We start from the raw sequence: 19,373 nt of genomic DNA, 5'->3' as shown, positions 1-19,373 counted from the left end.
TTTTACAGAGAGCCATCGTCTGCCTGAATGCTACAGGACTTTACCCAGCACAGTGCATTTACCAACATTAACATTTATCATCTGCTATCGCAGCTTTCCTTTTTGCAAATGAAAAGTAAAAGAGTTTAAAAGAAGCAAGTGAAATCTTACAGCCAAAAACCTCTTTTTAGATATTCCATGGAGGAATAACCCAGGGCAATACACGTGGCATAAGGATTTTTATTTACCTACAGGTATTTCATGCTTGGAGCCAACAAGTCTGCACTGATTCCTGTTCAGGGCTTTATATGTTATAAAAAGCATCAGTTTAGATTTGTTTTCTTTATTCTGTATTTACTATCATTACTCAAACTGAAAACTCATCTTGTTTCACTCTGAAGACCTAGTTCTGCAGGGGTTAGAGCATCCTCAGTTCCTCCCGTGACATCTCTAAGTCGTCTGGCAGCACGTAGCTCTTGGATGCTTTGCTCTTCAGCTGGGTAGAAGACCAGCCAGAGAGATCTTACCTGGAGAATACCAAGGTAAGATCAAGCCTGGAGATCTTACCCTGGCTTAGTCTTTATGAGGCTCGTGTGCGTGTGTGTACAAACTGGGGCTCCCCTCGGCTGCAGCAGGGCTTCGTGCGCGTGAAGCCCCAGGCTGAGCGCAGCGTGTTGACAGCCCCCAGCTGAAGGCCTCCTTTGTGGCTGGGGCAATATGAGGGTCTTTAGATCCAGTCTTCAGCCTTGAAAGTGCTTCTTTGAAGTCTCTGGGCCTTCACGTGTCCTCCAGACTTGCATTTAATGTACTTTGTTTTGGTAGGTTGGGTTTTTTTTTAAGGTTTCAGGTAAGATTTCAACAAGCTGGGGATGTATCAAAGTATAAAATACTTGCTTGAGTCTTAATCAATCCAAACTGTTCTCTTAAGAAGGAAAAACAAAGGTTGTTAAAGCAGGCCAGACACTTACAAGGCAGCAGATGTTTCTCTTTATTTTCAGAACAGCAATCTTTATTAAATACCAAAGCAAGCCCTGTAAATCCGGGAAGGTGGCTGAGTCTATGCCGAGGAACCTCTTCCTCAGGCCAAACAGCCTTTCCTAAGTCATTTGTTTTCCCTGCTGATCCTTAGATGGCATTTCCGTGACATAAAAGCAAAAGGGAAAAATGAATATTTAACCATGGAAATAACTGGGTTTAAGCTTGAAAAGAGAACATGGGAAGCGAGGGAAAGAGCTGAGACGATGCCTTTCACACCCATGCTGTCTTCTCCTTGGTGCCAGGACTAATGAGGGGCTATTGCAGGGGACCCCTGGAGACGCCCCAAATTCAGCAGTGGTCTGGTACGTCTGGTCATGACACAGTTAATGGCTAGGCATATCTTCTCCGAGAACATGTCTGACGAAAAGCAAACAACACGTTATTATTGCCTGAGAATTGCAGAATGAGGCCTCCGTAGGATGGAGAGTGCTCTTTCGGGGCTGTCTGGAGAGTGCCGGGCGTAATGAGCCTGGTAGTTTTCATTAGCATTACTAATGGCATCTTCCGCTTTTAAGAAATAACAACAAGGTTTCATGAATTAATAAAAGGAAGAATTGTGATTGACTGAACAAGGGGTGTGCCAGTCTATGCAGCTGGTCTGTTTTAACTAGGTAATGTCCATAGATACGGTGTTAATTTAATTCTCAGTTGAAATACTCCAGAGGAAATGTCAGATCAATAATGTAGAAAAGGGCAAAGATTTGCTAAGCCTGGCTGACTTGCATATGTTAACTACCGTGAGATAGGTATGGATAAATGCTGAACATTAAGGTGAGTAATCACAACTGTCTTGGGTGTCTGAAAAAATTTTCTGCATAAACACTGTACAAAACAAACGTGTTTCAGGCAAGAAGCTGGGCATTAAGGTAACAGGCTGTTATTTCACACACGACTCTGCAGTTAACATCTGTGAGTTGGTTTGTTTTCTGGAAGAGGATAGAAAGCCTCGTGCAGACATCGTCCCATCCCCCCTAGTTCGGTGCTGAGAGTCCCCGAGCCTACCCCTAATCGGGGGTCCTGCACCAACACACCTTCGCGCCTGCCTGCACGCGTACCAGCGCTAGCTCTTCGTGGTTTTAAAGCTTCCTTTGTATCATCTGGGTTTTATGTGTTTTGCCAGCAGGCTGTGTGGGTGCATCTCCTACGGCTTCGGACTATGACGGCGGATGCTAACAAGGTGCTCCAGAGCCGGGGTGAGCTTTGTCTGCATTAGGGTTTTCTGCTCGGCTTTGCAGGCTGCTCTGCCTCCCCGAGCCCTTGTGCCTGCCGGCACTCTGACAGCATCGCCAGAGCTGGGCAGGGCTGCTCAGCCTTCTGAATTCACCCTTGAATGTCCAAATCTGGATCGTCATTCTGACTTGAGCCCGTCATGGCCTGGAGATGAATCGCGTCCCATGTGTAGATGGCCATAAAACACCTAAGGGATGGGTAGGTCCCATGTTACTTGGGAGAATTCTGGGCGACTGGGTAGCAAAGGGTGCTCCAAAAGCAAATCCCACTTTCCTTGTCAAGAAGTGCTTCTGGTACCAGCAGCTGTGCTCAGCCGCGGTCATGGCTAGCACGCTTTCCTTCCAATGAAGACAAGAACGGACAACTTTCTTGGCCTTTGGGCCTGAATCTCAACTATTTCACAGTTGCACAGTAATTTTTCCATGCAATCTTTGCTAAACCACTCAGAAACCTTGAGGATTTTTTTATTTAAATAACACTATCTCCTCTAGTACCGAGAGTGAGAGCTCTCCCAGAGCCGGTGCGTGTGTGTGGAGTCTATGGGAACACTGCGATTTCAGAATTGCCAAAACAAACAACAGGTGCCTGTGTTATTTTGCAAGTAGGAGCTCCTCAAATGTCAGACTTTGGCAGAGGAGATGCTTCCTTACAACACTGATCTTCTTACCCCAAAGGCCCCTGGAAACCTGGGTGGTGTATTTACGGAAAAGAATGCCGAGTTGGAAAATATTTTGAAATCACCTTTGATGAAAAAGTCTTTAAAGTGCCTTCCCAGCTACTTGTTCATCTGCTTAATTTCTGCTTTCAACAAAAGTATGGATCAGTATCAGGTTTAAGTACAACTGGAGAAGGCACACGGTGACTCAGAGAACCCATAATAGCCTTTTTCCTAGGGGCTTGGCTTACCTACTCCGGAGAATTGAGCATGGGTGTAGCTACACCGAGGTCTCTGTACCAGTACAAACCTGTGGTTCAAAAACATGGCGAGATCGGAAAAAAAATGCTTACGCTGATGCAATTAGCCTTCATCCAGGAACTGCACAGGTTGCAGTGGTGGCCAAGCAGAGTTTGTCATGGTGGCAGCTAATAGCAGGTGTGCTACAGTGGAGCGAGGCTGTGCAAAGCAGTCCTTCGAGTGGGGCTTCTTCACTTCTCCAAGGGATAAAGTACCAGCTGCTAGCTTTTTGGGAGCTATAAAACCATGAAGTGATTTCCCCCTGCTCCAAAGGACGAGCTCATGCCTCAGGAGCCACCCACCCAGTATTTGCCATAGCACGGTGCTGGTTTCCTAGCAAGGTGGCGACGGACAGGATCTGTCCCCTGAGTGATGGGGAGCCCTGCCTGGGCAGGACGGTGTGGGAGGTGTGTGCCGCTGCTTGCCACGGTGCTCTCTGGGGATGTGGGGGCTTTGGAAGGAGCAGGGGCAGCCCAGTGCCTCCATCCCCAGTGTCAACTGGCCTCTTACTGGGCTCCTCCCAGCTGCGTTTTGAAAGGAGGAAAGAAAAGAGCTGACGGAGCTGGAACTGCTTTAAGGTGGAACTGAAACAATAGCTTGTGGCCGTCTGAATCAGTTCCCTTGTTCCATGAATTTGACTCAGAGCTGAGTATTTCAGAGCCTCAGAAAGAAAAGGCTTATTTCAAGTTTGGTTCTAATAATGGGCAAAGGTCATGGCAGCTGGGAGGAGAGGGGAAATGAAAGGCATGGGCTTGGCTATTTTCTCTGAACCAGCTTCACCCGTTCCTGGTTACGATCTCAGCAGAATAATAACTGATATTAAGCAAAGCCAAGAAATTAAATTAACACACGCAAAATTACATTACAGCCGTGTCAGGAGTCCTGCTGCCCAGCAGCGTTAGCAAGGCCTCCTGGTGCAAAGTAACAAGGGCAGCGAGGAAGAGCTGATGGCTCGGAGCGGAGCACCTCACTCTGCCTCGCAGAGCCCATACCCTCGGCGGCAGGGCAGGGCTGTGCACCGGGGTCTGCCGGCACCGCGGCGGGGGCACCCGCAGCTCTGCCCGTGGGGCCGGAGGGATGCTCTGCTACAACGCGCCCGCAGCTCAGCCTTCTCTCAGCCCCCCACGATGCTTTAACGTGCTGTAAATCCAAACTTAAAGCATGCCAGCAAGCTGAAGGCTTGATGCGCAGGGCTGACGCTTGAGCTTCTCCAGGGATTTGGCCACCATTCAAGAGCAGATCATGGCATACTGCGAGAGCTGTGCGAGAGGAGCAGCCAGGACTCCCAGCCTCGGTGGCCAGGCTTCACCGCTCTCCAAGGCTAACGACTCCACCTGCCCTCAGTCTTCTCATGACTCCAACCCAGTTTTGCTCTCAGAGATGCTGCACATCTCCGCTCGCTCCCAAGGTTATCTATAGCCTGTTTTCTCTTCGTCCATCCAGGAGTGAACGCCTTCACTTCCAAAGTGTTATCCCTAGGGACTGCCCCTGGTGTTTCTGACAACACTTTGTCTTGCAAACACATTAACCCGGGGATGGCGGCCAGGGAAAGCAAGAGCTTGCTGCCCTTGTCAACCTTCGCAGAGTGCCTGCTGGAAGTACAGCACATCCGTCCATATCCGTGCAGAAAATGCACAAAATGCGGGCTGATGTACGAAACAAGGAATAGGGCAGAAGGATGCTTTTTATATACATTAATAACAATAAACCTTCAAAGGAACTTCTACATTTGAAGAGGTTAGAAGAGCTGATGGGGTACAATAGCCGTGGAAACCTTTTTTTTTTTTGCTTCTTGGCAGCGATAGCGTTGCCTTACTGGTCTTAGTATAGTGCTGCGTGTCAAAATAGTTGTTAGCGCTGGGGCATTGCCTCCCACGGGGCTGAGCTTAGCATGCGGGGAGCTGTGCATGCCGACGCGACCCCGAGCTGCCAGGCATAGCTGGGAGCATGTCACCGCTTCGCCTGCCCCCGGCACGGCAGAGCCTGCCTGGCAGAGTCACGGCTGGGTGCTGTCTGCATGCACGTACAGGCAGCAACAGCAAAGGCAGGCTGGTAAACCTGGGTGCCAGGGAGGCGAAGGCAGCGCTGCTGTGGGCAGCGGGTGAGCGGTGCCCGGTGCTGCGTGGGGAGATGCTGCCCGTGCCCTGAGCCGGGCTCTCGGCAAGGTTGTGTTTTGCCTGGGCACCAGCCGAGCCCATGCTGCGTGCCCTCCGTCCCGTCTTCCCTGAGCATTGGGGCACACCTCACCCTGGGGACACGGCTGCCCACCCGGGCGTGTCGTGGGTCCTCTGACCCCTGCGCAGCACCTTTCACGCTTTCCTCCCGTGGCAGAGAACGCGCCGCCTTCTCTGCAAAAAAACAACTTTTTTGGGGTGTTTCCCTTAAAAAAAGACCCAGGTTTTCCACGCGCTCCCCCTGTATGGAGCCCCAGGGGAATAACCCGGCAGCAGTTGCCTGGTCTGAGGCTATCACACGGGGCAGGGGCTCAGCCGCAGGCTGATGTGCCAGACTGGCTTTGCCCTGCCGGGCTGGAAGCGCGGTAGCCACAGGAGCCCGGTGAGGCCGGGGAGATGCTGGCGGGCGGAGAGGCAAGCGCTGGCTGCAGGGAGCCCTGGCCGGGATCTCCCGCCTGCTCCTCCATTTGCAGCTCAGCGGGAGCCGGCAGCGGGGTCCGGCCTCGCAGCTCTCCCCGCTGCCGGCGCTGGCTGCTGTGAGCCGCTGAAAATGTGCCAACGCACCGACTTTGACACCTGTGGCTCTGGTGTAGCAAAGCAGGTTTGCGCAGAGCTGAGAGATTAATACGAGTATTCCCATGATGTGGTTAACAACATCATTTACTTCAGAGGCTCTTGGGATGGCGCTGACACTCGCTTTAGCAGCTGAAGTGTTTAATGTGTTCTCCAAGACGCTCTCTAAACACAGATAGGGCTGAGCGACACAAATGTATTTGCAGACCATTTTAGGGTTAGCACGCTTCAGAGCAGTGCAATCAAATGATGGTGAGCGTTAGGAATGGTTCTCCGAGAGGCTCATGGTTCTGCGAGGGCTCACGACTATTAAATACATTGCAAATCTCCCTCCCTGTATTTTTCATACCTTTTTTCTCAGAGTATTACTCATATAATTTTCCCTCTGAAAGTTATTACAAATGACTCACCTTTAGCTCGAGCGAGCAAACATGACCAAGTGTTTATTCTGTTCACAGCTGGGCAATTTTAAGCCCAGATCCTGACCTTAAGAAAGTCCCCAAGCAAGGCTGGTGGATAAGACAGCACACCACTGGTCCCTGGAGCATCGTGACTCAGAGGCACATTTCTTATTAAAATGTTTCTGCTTTTAACTCGAGGCGGTCACATCTCACTGACCGATGTCCACAGTGAATTACCCGTCCCGCCCCACGCAGCATGTGCTGGGCTGAGCTCCCACCGCCTCCCTGGGCGCCTGCTGCTGCCAAGGGACATCAGCCCGGCGGCCTTTGCTGCCGTCCCACCCGAGCGCTGGAGGAAAAAGAGGAGGGAAATACTTACTCGCTTCCATTGGCAATTAATATAAGTCATGATGGGTGTTGCTCCAGAGGGAGAACTAAAAATGAGCATCCCCGGGGCAGAGGGAGGACGGGGAGCAGGGGCTCAGCTTCTCACCGCAGCTGCTGTCGGGGGGAGCAGATCTGGCTCTGCCAGCCCACCCCGTCCTGCCCCAGCCAAAAGCCAGTTTTGGTAGCATTTTCTCCTCAGATCAAGCTCTTGTTTTGTTTTCCCTTGGCACCTGAGATCAGCAAATTCATTCTGCAGTGACAGCTAAGGGAAGGTAGAGCGTGTGCTACTGGCCTGCCTGTAAAAGCCTCTTTGTCGCCTGCTGTTAATCCGAGCAGTTTTGCAGTTTCTTTGAATGCTTTTGTCTCGAGTTTTGTTTTCAGTTTGGGTCTCGCCACCAATCTCACATGGTTTCCTGGCTGGCAGAATCATCTCTAAGCTTAGCAAACAGAAGGTTTATAGCATGTCAAACGAGCAGGTGAGGGAAACCGCATACCCTGTGAGAGGGGAGCGCCTGCAAAGGCAGCAGATGCGATGGAGCACGGGTCAGGGAGCTGCAAAAAGGTTGAGCTGGGGAGGAGGAGGGGACTCCAGGAGTCAGGCCAGGACTGCAGAAAAAAAAGAAAAAAAAAAAAGAAAAAAAAAAAAAGAAAAAAAAAAGAAAAAAAAAAAGAAAAAAAAAAAAAAAGAAAAAAAAAGAAAAAAAAAGAAAAAAAAAGAAAAAAAAAGAAAAAAAAAGAAAAAAAAAGAAAAAAAAAAGAAAAAAAAGCAGTGCAAATGCTGGTGTCACAAAACTTCTTCCGGGCAATTTGCAGAGAGGAAGGGACTTTGGCAGGGGACCAAGAACTCTGGTTCCTTGCGTTGGTGTTTATCTATTGCAGCAAGGAGAGACAGGGAGAGCAGCAACTGAGGCGGGCACCGGGCTGGGGAAATCACAGCCCCTGCGTCACACATCGCCCCGGAGCTGCGAGAAGGGTGGCAGAGCCACTCGGAGACAAAAATGTATGCTATGGTGAAACGTATGGGAAACCGGCTGGAAGAAGGTCTAGTCTTAGCTTGAGAACCGGTGCCCTAAAAGCTTCTGAGCCCTGGAAGTTAGGTTTAATTATTAGCTAATTGGCTGGGGTGTATCTCATTTGTAACAAATGAGGAGAGGAAGGATGGGAGGCTGTGGTCAGTGGAAGAGAAGCTGGTCATCTATTTAAGGTGGCAGAAGAAGTTGTCAGCCTGGTCTGTAGGAGGTAAACGGGTGGGCTTTCTGTGCTGCTGCATGGTGGTGGCTTATCCAGGTCTGTGTCCCCAAGAAGCGGAGGGTGTTGCCTATAAGCCGTCGCAGATCAGGCTCTCTTGCTTGTGGACGAGGCTTAGAGATCGCCTGCTGTTGTGTTTCATGGGCTAATGCTCCTAGGAAGACAGGAGTAAGGTAACATGTTACATTTTAGGTGGCTTTATAACCTAGGAGATTGCCTTTTGAGAGGGTCAGAGGGGGAATAAAGCAGAGTCACTGTAATTCTGTGAGTCTTAAACTCTGTGACAAAGCTGCTGTAAAAAGACTGAAAATTTCTGTTGGGGAAAATATGAGTAGCCTTAATCTTGCATTGCTTTCTTTTATAATGCATAATTTAAAAACATGTTAGTATTATTGTTGCATGATATAGGAAGCAGCCATGTAATACTGTCTCTGTGAAGGCTGTGTTAGAGCTCCCTATCTTTGCTCAAGTAGCTACAAGGTCAAATCCCAGCTGATATCTCAGGGGAATTGTAGAACAGCTGACCGGAGGTGAAGTTGAGTCTCTGACTTGGGGTGTCCCTCTCCTCGCTGTGCTGGAGATGTGCGTGATAGCAGCAAACTCAATTAATTTGTCTGTGCTCCGCTCCTTGCTTGTGAAATTAGAATAACAGCAGTTTGTTATCTTACAGATCCTGTGCAGAAAAAGTTACGAGGGACTGGTGATGGGTTCCATATCAGAGCACAGGAAACGTTGGGGGAGAAAGAGATCAATAGGATTGAATTGAGGGTTGAAATGCGGCAATTTTAGGTTCAAAACTTGTAATATTTCTGGAAAAACTGAGCTGGTAGTTTAGGTGTTGTGTCTCGTTGAGCAGAAATATTGCAGTGAGGATACTGGGGTGTAATTAGCCTCCATATTCCAGTTGAACTGGCTTTGCCACCAGTTCCCGTGTGCTCCCGACATGCCGCCGGGAAGGTGCGGAGCCCTGAAGCTCCCGTTTACCTCCCCGCTCCCCAAATCGGGCTGTGCTAGCAAGGAACCATGCCTTGGCACTCGGTGTGAAACGTTGGCCTCGTTCTCTCACTGCCTCAGTCTATCCATATCTGAGACAGGATTATTAATATGTTTTTACCTCCCAGGATGACTGAGGTTAATTGAGATTTGTGAGGTGCTTAGATACTGCAGCGATGAGCACGGTAGAAATTGGAGGCAGCAGAAATGTCGGTATTTGTGGGAGGATTTTTAAAAACAAGTCTGGAAATAATCAGAAAATACATCTTCAAAAATAAAAAGAATAATTCCTCTCTTTTTATAACTAGAAAATTTAAAAAGTAATTATTGGGGAAAAAACCCAATATTTTTGTTCACTTTTTAGCAAAACCCTCTACTTTTATCTGATGGCAAAACAGATCAAACAGAACACTTTCTGATAAGAGTCATGTATTTGCCAACTGTTTAAACAAACGCCTGCAAGCTCTACCTTCAGTATTTGCCTTTAGAGGTTGCTGAGGACAGCGCCTGCCTGTGCCCCCCAGCCATGCAGACCTGGGGGGAGAGGCATGGGGCCTGAGTGGGAACAGAAAATCCCTCGGGCATGGGTCTAAGCAGAGTTCATTTGCTGGTAATGATGTAAAAAAACATGAAATGGGGTATATTGGGTTGGAGGAAACACAACTAGTTTGCAAGAGGCCCGTGGAGGACAGGGCACGTTTAAAATGCCGATGGGTGTTTCGTGAGGCTTTGCAGGAACGTCCCTCCCAGCGGGTCGGTGTCTCCCTGCTGGGGGTTTTTCGGGAGCGTCCCCCAGTGCCCTGCTGCTGCTCCTGACATCTAGGTACCTTCAGTAAACCTGACATTGGATTTTCTGCCACTGTGTCCTAATCCCAAAACAAGCCTCAGGTGGGCCTGGGGCACGGGGGAGTCTGCTCGTCTCCAGCTTAGGGGTAGCTATCTTCACTGTGGTTTTTTGGTTTGTTTTTTTGGTTTGTTTTTAGCAGAAGGAAAGAAGAAGTCTTTGATTTGGATCTCAGAAATAGATGTGCAAATGAAACGTTCGCTCCTGATAAAATGCATTGAGAATAGCGTGGGGAGAGAACAGTATGTGCTTGAGTGACTGATGTCAGATTTGTTTGATATGTTCTTCTGGATGGCAAGGGTAAGGATGTGTTTGCACATGTTGGTGTTTGTCTGCCTCTGGTTTGCTTTCTGTAAGAGAGAAGTGATATGAAATGGAAAGGCAAAATGGAAACCGAAGCTCGAAGCTTGTGTAATTAAAGTGCGAGTCATTAGGCCATAATCTAATGGAAACCAGCATTACAGTAGGTGCCAGTAGATAAAACTTCTCGTCCTGGCTCTGCTGCAGACGGACTGGGTAACCTCGATTGACGTTTCCCTGCTCCATCCTCCTGCCTTCTCTCCTTTAGTGTCTTTGTGCCACAGTTTCCGATGTTGTGCAGCTGTGTGTGGGGAAGGGGGGTTCTCATCGTGACGTGGAGAGGCACCGTTCACCCCCCTGCATCCCCACCCTGGCTGTATCCCACCCCCAGCCCACCCTTCCCGGGTATCCTCGCTATGGTGGCAATGCACAGGGAGCAGCCTGAGTGCTGGGGTGCCCCCGGACACCGAGTACCTGCTGTTAGGTACCCCCCAACCACCCTGTGCACGAAGTTGTTGAGCAACACAACCTTGTATAGCTGTGCAGGCATGATAACCGGTGTGGTGGAACTCAGTCATGAAACAGGGCAGAGCTGGGAGCAACCCCTGGACCTCGGGTCCCCTGTGAGCACGTGGGTGACCAAGGAGAGCTGCCTGCTCCTTGGCCTGGGGCACTTCGCCCTGTGAGACGTCACACCTGGGACGTGTTTGGTCCTCTCGAGGTGGCTCTGCGAAGGGCCAGCAGCATGTCCCCGCAGGCTTCCCCGGGGTGACACAGTCAGCAGAGCATCGAGCTTTGCGGCAAGGATCGGTGTCGGCAGCAGCGGGGTCTGCAGGGCCACCCTGTCACTGTCATCTCATCCCCGTTTCCTCTTCTTCAGTAGCACAAAATGAATCCCTCAGAAGTTAAGTTAACTAAATAAACAAATATGGAGCTATTTATTTTCTATTGTCATAGAAATGCTGTGGGCTCAGGCGGGATTTTGTATTCGCTGTTCACATCTGCAGCCCCGCTGTGCTCAGGGTGGGGGAAAGACTACCCCTTTTATTTGCTCCAGCCTCGCCAGTAAATCCGATGGGAAGGATCCTGCCCTGAAGCCACCCCTCTCCAGACACTCTCCCCTTTCTCTCCGGTCCCAAGGGAGTGGAGCCGCGCTATCCGCACGGTAAACACTGGGCACAAGAAAACCAAACACATTTTCCTCTCTGGGTGGGGGGGAAGAGAGAAGAAAAAGGCATTAGCAAATGTCGTTTTTCCCTCCGAGCTAAAATAACACAGCAGTGCAAGCTAAGGATGCAGCTGTGGTTCAGAGGGGTTTTATTTTTATTTTTTTAATACACCACTGGGAGTTGAAACAACGTGTCAGTGATACGTTGCCTTTTGTAGAGAGCGGCTTCTTTGTCTCCACCCTCTTTTTTTTCTTTTTTTTATTTTCTTGAAGCATTTTAGTCATTCTGTTGAGAACGCATAGCTCATTTGGATAAAAGCCTCTGCTGTGACATCCACAGCCCGAATATGCAGAGTTGTTTGTTTCAAAGCGATAGTCTGGGAGAATTTATTGAACTGGCATCTCCTCCCCCCCACCCCCCATGTAAATTAATGAAATGGATGTTCTGTGGCACTTGTTAAAAAGCAATAAATCCTCTCTTGCTTTTATTGCTTCAAAGGTAAGGAAAAGAGAAGACACAATTTAGTGTTGAGGTAGGACTGGAGAAACTCTGCTTCCCCTGGTGTGCCGTCTCAAATGCAAGGTGCTTCGGATCAGCCAAAGCAGCTTGAAGAACCCGAGATGCCCCTGGATCATGGGGGCCTGATCCTGGCAGCTATTGCCCGGGGGGATGCACCCAGGGGCTGAAGCCCCCATCCTGGGTGCACTCAACCCCCCAGGCCTTTCGTCTGGAGGCATCGCACGTTGTAAATCCAACCCCTACGCTCCGCTCCGGAGGCACAGAGGAACCTCCAGGAGCAATAAAACAGCTTGGGGAGGTGTAACTGAGGCGCTTAGCCTGCTGGGGGGCTTTTGTATGGCAAAGTGCCCCTTAAATTTATAGGAAACTCTGTACATTTTGACACTTGGTGATTAGTGCTTGATGATGTTAGTCTGCACTTAATGGTGCCTGGGTATCTCTCAGTGCTTTGCAAATCCTGATTAAACAAACCTTGGTTAATGGCTTTTTTTCTTTCTCTCAAATTTTTTTTTAAAAATCCCTGTATTGCCAGGATGTGGTAAAGCCACTCTCTTAATCTCTCATGCTGAATCAATGGCAGCGCTGCAAATAGAAGCAGGCACCCTCAAGCTGATCGCTGCCCTCCTCGGCTGCTGACTCACGGCCACTGACGGATGCAGTAGGAGGTCCAGGGTGGCTTCCTTCCCCGGGCGGTTTCCATCCCAAGGCTCGGCCTGAGCCGCCTGTGGTGTGGTGCTGATGTGGAAGAGCAGTGGTCTGGGCTCGTCCCCATGCTCCGGGCTGGCAAATGACCATGGTGCAGGAGAGAGGTGGGAGGTCTGGCATGGGGGGGTCTGCCACTGCAGCCCTCTTGGGTTCAGTCCCGTGGATGCTGGCAGCTCATGCTAACGGAGGCTCCTCCTGGGTGCCAGGAGCCCCGTTGCGTGGTACGCACGTGGGAGAGGGATCAAGGCTGCTGGCTCCTTGTGCAGCATGAATTTAAAGGCAGATGTGAGCAGGTACGGTCTTCGAGGACGCTCAGCAGGTTGAGGGAGTGAGCGCAGAGCGGAGCGGGGACGGCGGGTGGGGGGACTTGCAATCGCAAGCACAGCCTCTGCCTTTCCTGTGGCCTCTTCTGCACCATCAGCCTGAATCACAGCAAAATCACAGCAGAAAGGGGTATTCCTCCCTTCTGCCTTAACCTGACAGTGTCTCTTCTCTTAGTCTTTGACTTAAAAACTTCCTCCTGGCTGGCTGACCAGCGGCAAGTGCAGTTTCATGGGCTGTGCGTCAGGGATGCCTTGGAGAGCGTTGATAATATTAGACCTTCACAGCAGGAGAGGAAAATAAAGTGATGGGGGACACCAGCCCCTGCAACGTCCTGAGCAAGCCCCAGCCCTTGGGTGAGCCTTTGCTGTAAGGGGACTGCAGGAAGGTTTAAATGTATTTAACTCCTATCAGAAACAGAGAGCAGAAAGGATCATGAGGATGTGGTCGATACGCACTTAAGCGCTTCTTTTGAAACCACAAACCCCAATATTTTTTTGTTGTTGTTACTTCTGCTGGGATAATGCAAAAATTACTTGGCTTGTGGCATTTTCTGAGAATCAAACTGAATTAAGGGCTGGCTGTAAATACCATGAAGGCTGGTGGGGGGGGTTCAGATGCTGGACTTGGAGGTGTCATTTTGGAGTGCTGCAGGTTTTTCCCATTCCGGCTGCTCTCGTAGCTCTGAGGAAAGCAGAAAGAGTGACCTGTGCAGAGTGTACCAGGCTCTTCCAGATTAGCCCAGAGTGGGTCCAGCGGGGTGGCAGGAGCCTTGCCGCATGCATTAGATTAGACAGTAGATGAATTTCTTATCACTGTGTGCAGCATATTTTGCAATTGGGTTTTAAGTCTTCCCGTTGCAAAGTGTGCTTGGCACTGTAAAAATGTACTTATGTGCCCAAATGGAAGAGACTGGACTAAATGTCACCCTCTCGCCACTGTCAATGCAGTTGGTGTAAGCATTTGGCAGTGAAGATGCTCTTCAGAGTGGCAGAAGCTTCTACAAATGTGGGCTTTGTGTTGATAAGGGTGTGGGGTTTTTTTCTTTAGATTTGGCGATTTGGAAAGTAGCTGCTTACCAGAGGAAGCCTCTTAATCTGTGTTTCCCTGCATCGGAGCACCTACCAGATGGGATTTTCTTGCCTTCTCTGCATCAGAGAAGGCCTTAAATGGCCATGCGAGCTGTGCGCTGGCTTTCGCTGCCAATAAACCCCTGATGGTAATCATAGCCACGTGGTCAGTGTCCTTGATCTGAAATTTGTCATCGCATGTTACGGCTCACAAAGCCTTGGCTCGGTCTTTCAGCTGGAGTATTAAACCTGATGACAGATGCCAGCTCTTCCAGCTCCATTGTGGTCTCCGGAGTGAGCGGGATCGTGAGCGTTTTGCCAGCTAAATAAGGGCTTCAGCGTAGTGCTGGGGAAAGGCGATGGCTACTCTGCCCGAATGTGTTTGCTTCCAGCACGAGGATGGGCTTTGGCACTTAGTGGTGGTGGTTGGAGCAGTTAACGTGGAGATACGATGGGTGCGGGGCATCTCCTTTGCCCTGGAGCTTGGGATGCAAGTACCGAACCCTGCTCAGCTCCTGGGACCCGAGTGCCTGTTGCCCTTGCAGACCCCGGGCAGGATATCTCGGCAGGATTCGTCCCTCTTTAGGGATGCTCTATACCCAGCAGCAAGGTGTGGAAGGTGACGTTTTCTTTACCTTATTTACTCTGGGAAAAGACCCATTCCTTGTATTTTTATGGAACAATGGAGGCTAAGTGCCTGAGGCTTTAAAGTAAAATAAATAAATAAACTTTTTTTTAAAAAGGAAAAAGGTTTAATTCTGTTCCCAAAACATTCCTGTGTTTAATTCAGCAATGTAAGTAGGACTCTTGAATCTTTCTGTGAAACAAATTATTACCTGGTAACAGCAGGGAAAACGATTTTAAAATCTTTTCCAGGTATCTGGAATATCACAAAGCAGACTTACAGCCTGAAACTTAAACCCCAAACCACTTCTAAATAGCAGGTTTAAAAGCAGCTTAGGTGAGAAGACGCCTGAACACGCATATTTTGAAGGTGGATGAGCAGCAACAAAGTGTGACGTTTCCTGCCTTTCGGAGGGTTTTTAGTGGGTTGGCTGATCCTGATCTCCCAAGGTAATGAATAAGGATGGGAGACAATGCCTGAGGCTCCAGGGAAGGAATGGGGAGAAAGGAGGCAGGAGGAGAAATAAATTATCAGGGATTAGAGACTAGAGGTGTGTGGCTCCTGTGGTCGATGGATTTGGTAGGAGGTTGCTTCTGCTGCTCCGACAGCATTGTGCAGCCGCTCTGGAGACCATCCCATGTCTGTTACCACCATGAACCCAGGGACAACTAAAACTTAAAGGTCTGGTTTTAAACCAGACAAACAATACTGGCCCTATACTATTTCACATTTTTCTCCAAGGTATAAAAGAGCCCTGAAGGCAATAATTTTGGGCTTTATGCCTTTTTTTTTTTAACTAGGTCTCTTGTTCATCTTCATTGCAAGAAGATAAAGTTGAGCCTTGATCTTTATTTCCTGAAGGATTTCTTGAAGTCCTTGCGTGGCTGGAGCTCATGGCTCATCCCTCTCTTCTCTTTGGAGACAGAGGGGCCTTGTGCTATTAGCTGGCATGGGAAGAGCAGCGTGTGAGCTCTAAGCCTTACCTGCTGCCTCTTGGAAGAGGCAAATTGTGGTGTTTTTGGTAAAATTTCAGGGGAGTCCTTTTTTTCAAATTTTTTTGGTTTCCTCGTGATGTCTTAAAATCACTAACTTCTTGGTCACTGTTGGACCTTTCCAAACAGACCTCTTATTTTTCTCATATCATGGCAAATAAGCACGGGAGGTGGAACCTGCTTTCCTCTTCTCTCCTTTGCCATAGATGAACCAGCATTGCTCCAGCCCAACATTGTTTGCTCCAAAAATCCCCAAGTCCTGAATAAACTTTTGATAAAGTTTCCCTCTGAAGCTCAAGCCTAAGCTAATCTTTACTGATTTCCCTGTGCCGTGTCAAGTCTTTGGGGGCTGAGGCACAAGAGTGGAAGGACCTCACAGGGCCTGGGCTCCCTCCCCTTGGCCAGGAAGGGTAACACCAAACGTTTTCTTGTGACCTTTCCCTGGCAGCCAGGGCTTGTGTCTGATGGAGACCCCTGAGCTTGCACTTGATTAAATGTTAAAACCTCATCTCCTTTGAAGTAAGAATCCTTTTTCCCTCCTCCTTGTTGAGGAGATTTATAGCTTGGCTCAGAGAGTTGCCTGTGATGCCATGATGTCATGGTGTATGATGACATTCGTGCTCTGCTCCTCAGTGCTCACCTCAAGCCTCTTCTGTGCACGTACAGATGCTTAGATATTAAACCAGCAAAGGGTGTCAAAACACAGCCGAGCTACTGTGATATACAGCACTCTCAAACTCCTCCTTGTGTTACGTTTCCTAACCTTGGTCACTTGGATGTTGCTGCAAAATGAACTGCAAAGCACAGTGCTGGTGGATTTATAGTGGGCAAAGCTATCTGCAATGCACGTATCTCATGGAGTAAATATTCCAGGGGGAGAAATAAAACGTAGCTTTCTGATCTGTTTGTCTCCAGCGTCTTCAGTTTGGTCATTTCTTTTGATGCGAAGTTTGAGCTGCAGAAATAAATTAACCCTGAGGTCTTTGCGTTCCTCCCCAGCTCTTTGGGTTTTGGAGGCAGGGAGACCCGTACGCTTTGCCAAGAAAGATGGACGTTGGTCTGTGACACAATCTTTTGTGTCCTGTCCCTTGAGAGCTGTTGATGAGACTTGGGAATTAATGCTTTTGAACCCTGGGAATTAATGTCTCTGGGCTGCTCAGAGCGCAGCTCAGCCCCTAGATTGCATGTTTTAACTAAATTGGTTACAAAACACATATGTCTAAATTGGTGCAAGCCCCTTTGTGTGGACAGTCCTAAATCAGTTTAAGAGTGGCTGGTATTGATTTTAACTTAATGTGGTTTGTTACTGAAGTAAACTGGATCAATAGTGCTAAATAGGTGCGATTTCTTGTGTTGACTATGCCATGGAAAGCTTTCATAGAAAAGGTGAGCAGAAAGGGAAAAGGATTGCGTTTGTTCTCCTGTTGCTTCCCAGTGATCGTTTATCAATTTTTATGGCCAGCCTTGGGATTTTTTCCCCAAAAGATTTATCTTTGAACGGAGCTTCTGAGGTGGGAATAGAGAAATCCTAAATCCAAATCCACCTTAACAGGGGATTTCTAGGAAAGCAAAGCTTTGTGTTTCACTTATTTACCACCTTTACCTTGGAGCCAGCATCTAAAGTTGTCCAAAGGCTGCAGGAAGGATGTGACATTGTTCGGGCAGTGCCCGGAGCTGTGCCTTGCCATAGACTTTCTGCACAGCCCTGCAGAAATCACAAGGACCCTCAGCCTCATTTACCCGGGAGTACTGCTGGCGGTGCGTAGCATGTTTAGCGATTTTCTTGCACTAATGAAATTAGGAGGAAGGCACAGAAATACCTTTGAGGGATCCCTGTGTGCAGGCTTATAGCCCTCCTGGCAAAAGATCTCTGCGCTCGCCCTCAGGGTGTGCAAGAGGAGCAGGATCTGGGGTTCCATCAGGAATGATGGAGTGGAGGATCGCTGTAACGAGAACGAGCTGCCCTGTCTCCTCATTAGGACTCAGGCTCTGTTGAATCCAGTGAGGATCTTTGCCCTCAACCTCTCTGTAACACGGATTTAGCTCTTACTGTCAATACTGTGGGTTTCCCCCTCATGCATTATGCAGCAAGCCTTGCTTTCTCATTGCCTTTCCAATGCTGCCGAGTTCAGTGCTGTTATTATAACCCTCTGAGTTTAGCTACTAAATTTCATTTATTATAACAGCTAACATCAATTATGGACCCATGCTGGCCATCAGAGCCTCCTATTGAGTCCCTCCTGGCCCCTGTGGAGCAAGTGCCTCCCTGCCCCGTTAGCCGAACGATGCCTGTGGTGCCCCAAGGCTGCTCCCTGCCTCCAGAGGGGCTGGCACAGGGGCCAGGCTGGCTGCCACTTCACACCCCTCCTGCTCTCATAGCCTTTGCAGCAGGAGAAATCCAAATATCTACACTATTGCACCTACTGACAGATCACCTGTCCGTGAACGTTTGGTTTCCACCATGTCTTGGGCAGGTTTCCCTTTTTCCCCTCTTCCAAATCTCATCCCTGAAAGATGTATGATGGAGGTACCCTCTCATGCTGGGCTCATTGCCATGCACGTCGCAGTCAAAATCTCATTTTCATTCCAGAAACAAAAGGTCTGTCAACTCGTTTAACTGCACAGAAAACACCAAACAAGAAATAAAGCCCAATTAAGAATAAAGAGAAAGAAGAGGCTCAGTATAATAGATTGTTTTGGTAAGTGGTTTCATCGGCTCCATTTGCAGGCTGTTCCTATGCGAACCGGCCACAGGACCAGGGCTGGCGTGGGTGCAGGCAGCATCGCTGGCGAGCTGCTGGCTCCTAGCTCTGGGGGCGATGGAGATGATGTGGATCATCTCTCCCAGGAGGGGCTGTGCCACCAGACCCCAAGTGACCCCTTGTCCTCCTCCGGTGGGGATGAGCCAGGAGCCAGGCTGTTGCTCTCTCCCATCACCTTGTTTCACAGCGGCAGCCCCGCTGCGAGCTGCCGTTGGATGTGCTTTTGAGGCTCTGCCCTGGTAGCAGCAAGACAGCAGATAGAGGAGGCCACTGTCACCATGGCTGGTGGCCTTCCTGCAGGCACTGTCAGGCTGTTCCTGGGGACAGCCCCACGCTTGCAGGTTTCTCACAAGCTTTCCCTTGACTTTTCCTTTCCCTTGAAGAGATGACCACTTCAAACAACGGTTCTGCTTTCTGATGCATTAAGACTTGGAAATTTGCCATTCATCACAGCTGCGTGTTTGAGCCTGTGTGATTATTTTGGGAAGTGAACCATGGTGATTTGTGTGTATGTGTTTTACTGGCGAGCAGGATGTTCCCTATCTACCTCTCCCTGGCTGTCTGCATTTGCATTGGTTAATAAAATGCATAATGTTCAATGACTTTCTGATGGGTGAACAAGATTTGGCATACAGGATGTAGTAGCTTTTCACGAAGGCTAAAATTTCATCCTGGGAGACTGAACCCTCTGTGGCAGCCATACACAATCCATAATAACAGAAGCTTTTAACCCATCCGTAATTGCTTTCATATAGAAAATGATTGCTGTAAGTTAACTTCATAATTCTAAATCAGTGGCTCTCAGTAGGATTTCAGATGCTTTAATTTGCCCTGAATTATCTGTAGAACTCACAGACAGTTCATCTATGCTCTTTTCTGATTATGTTCCTTGTCACTCTGACCCAAACTTTGTCTATTTAATTTTTGTCTTCTCTTTCTGAAAACAGACCCATTTCCAATGGTATCTCACCAGTGGTAATGATTCTGACTTGTGAACGGAGCGGATGGCGCGCTCTCAGGCTGCCTCCCTTGCAGGCCAGCCCATGCTTTGAACCTGTCACATATTACGGACTTGGTTGGGAGGTAAC

Source organism: Ciconia boyciana, chromosome 15 (assembly GCF_034638445.1).
Source record: "Ciconia boyciana chromosome 15, ASM3463844v1, whole genome shotgun sequence".
In the NCBI taxonomy this organism is placed as follows: Eukaryota; Metazoa; Chordata; class Aves; order Ciconiiformes; family Ciconiidae; genus Ciconia; species Ciconia boyciana.
Note: the sequence above shows the minus strand (reverse complement) of the source record.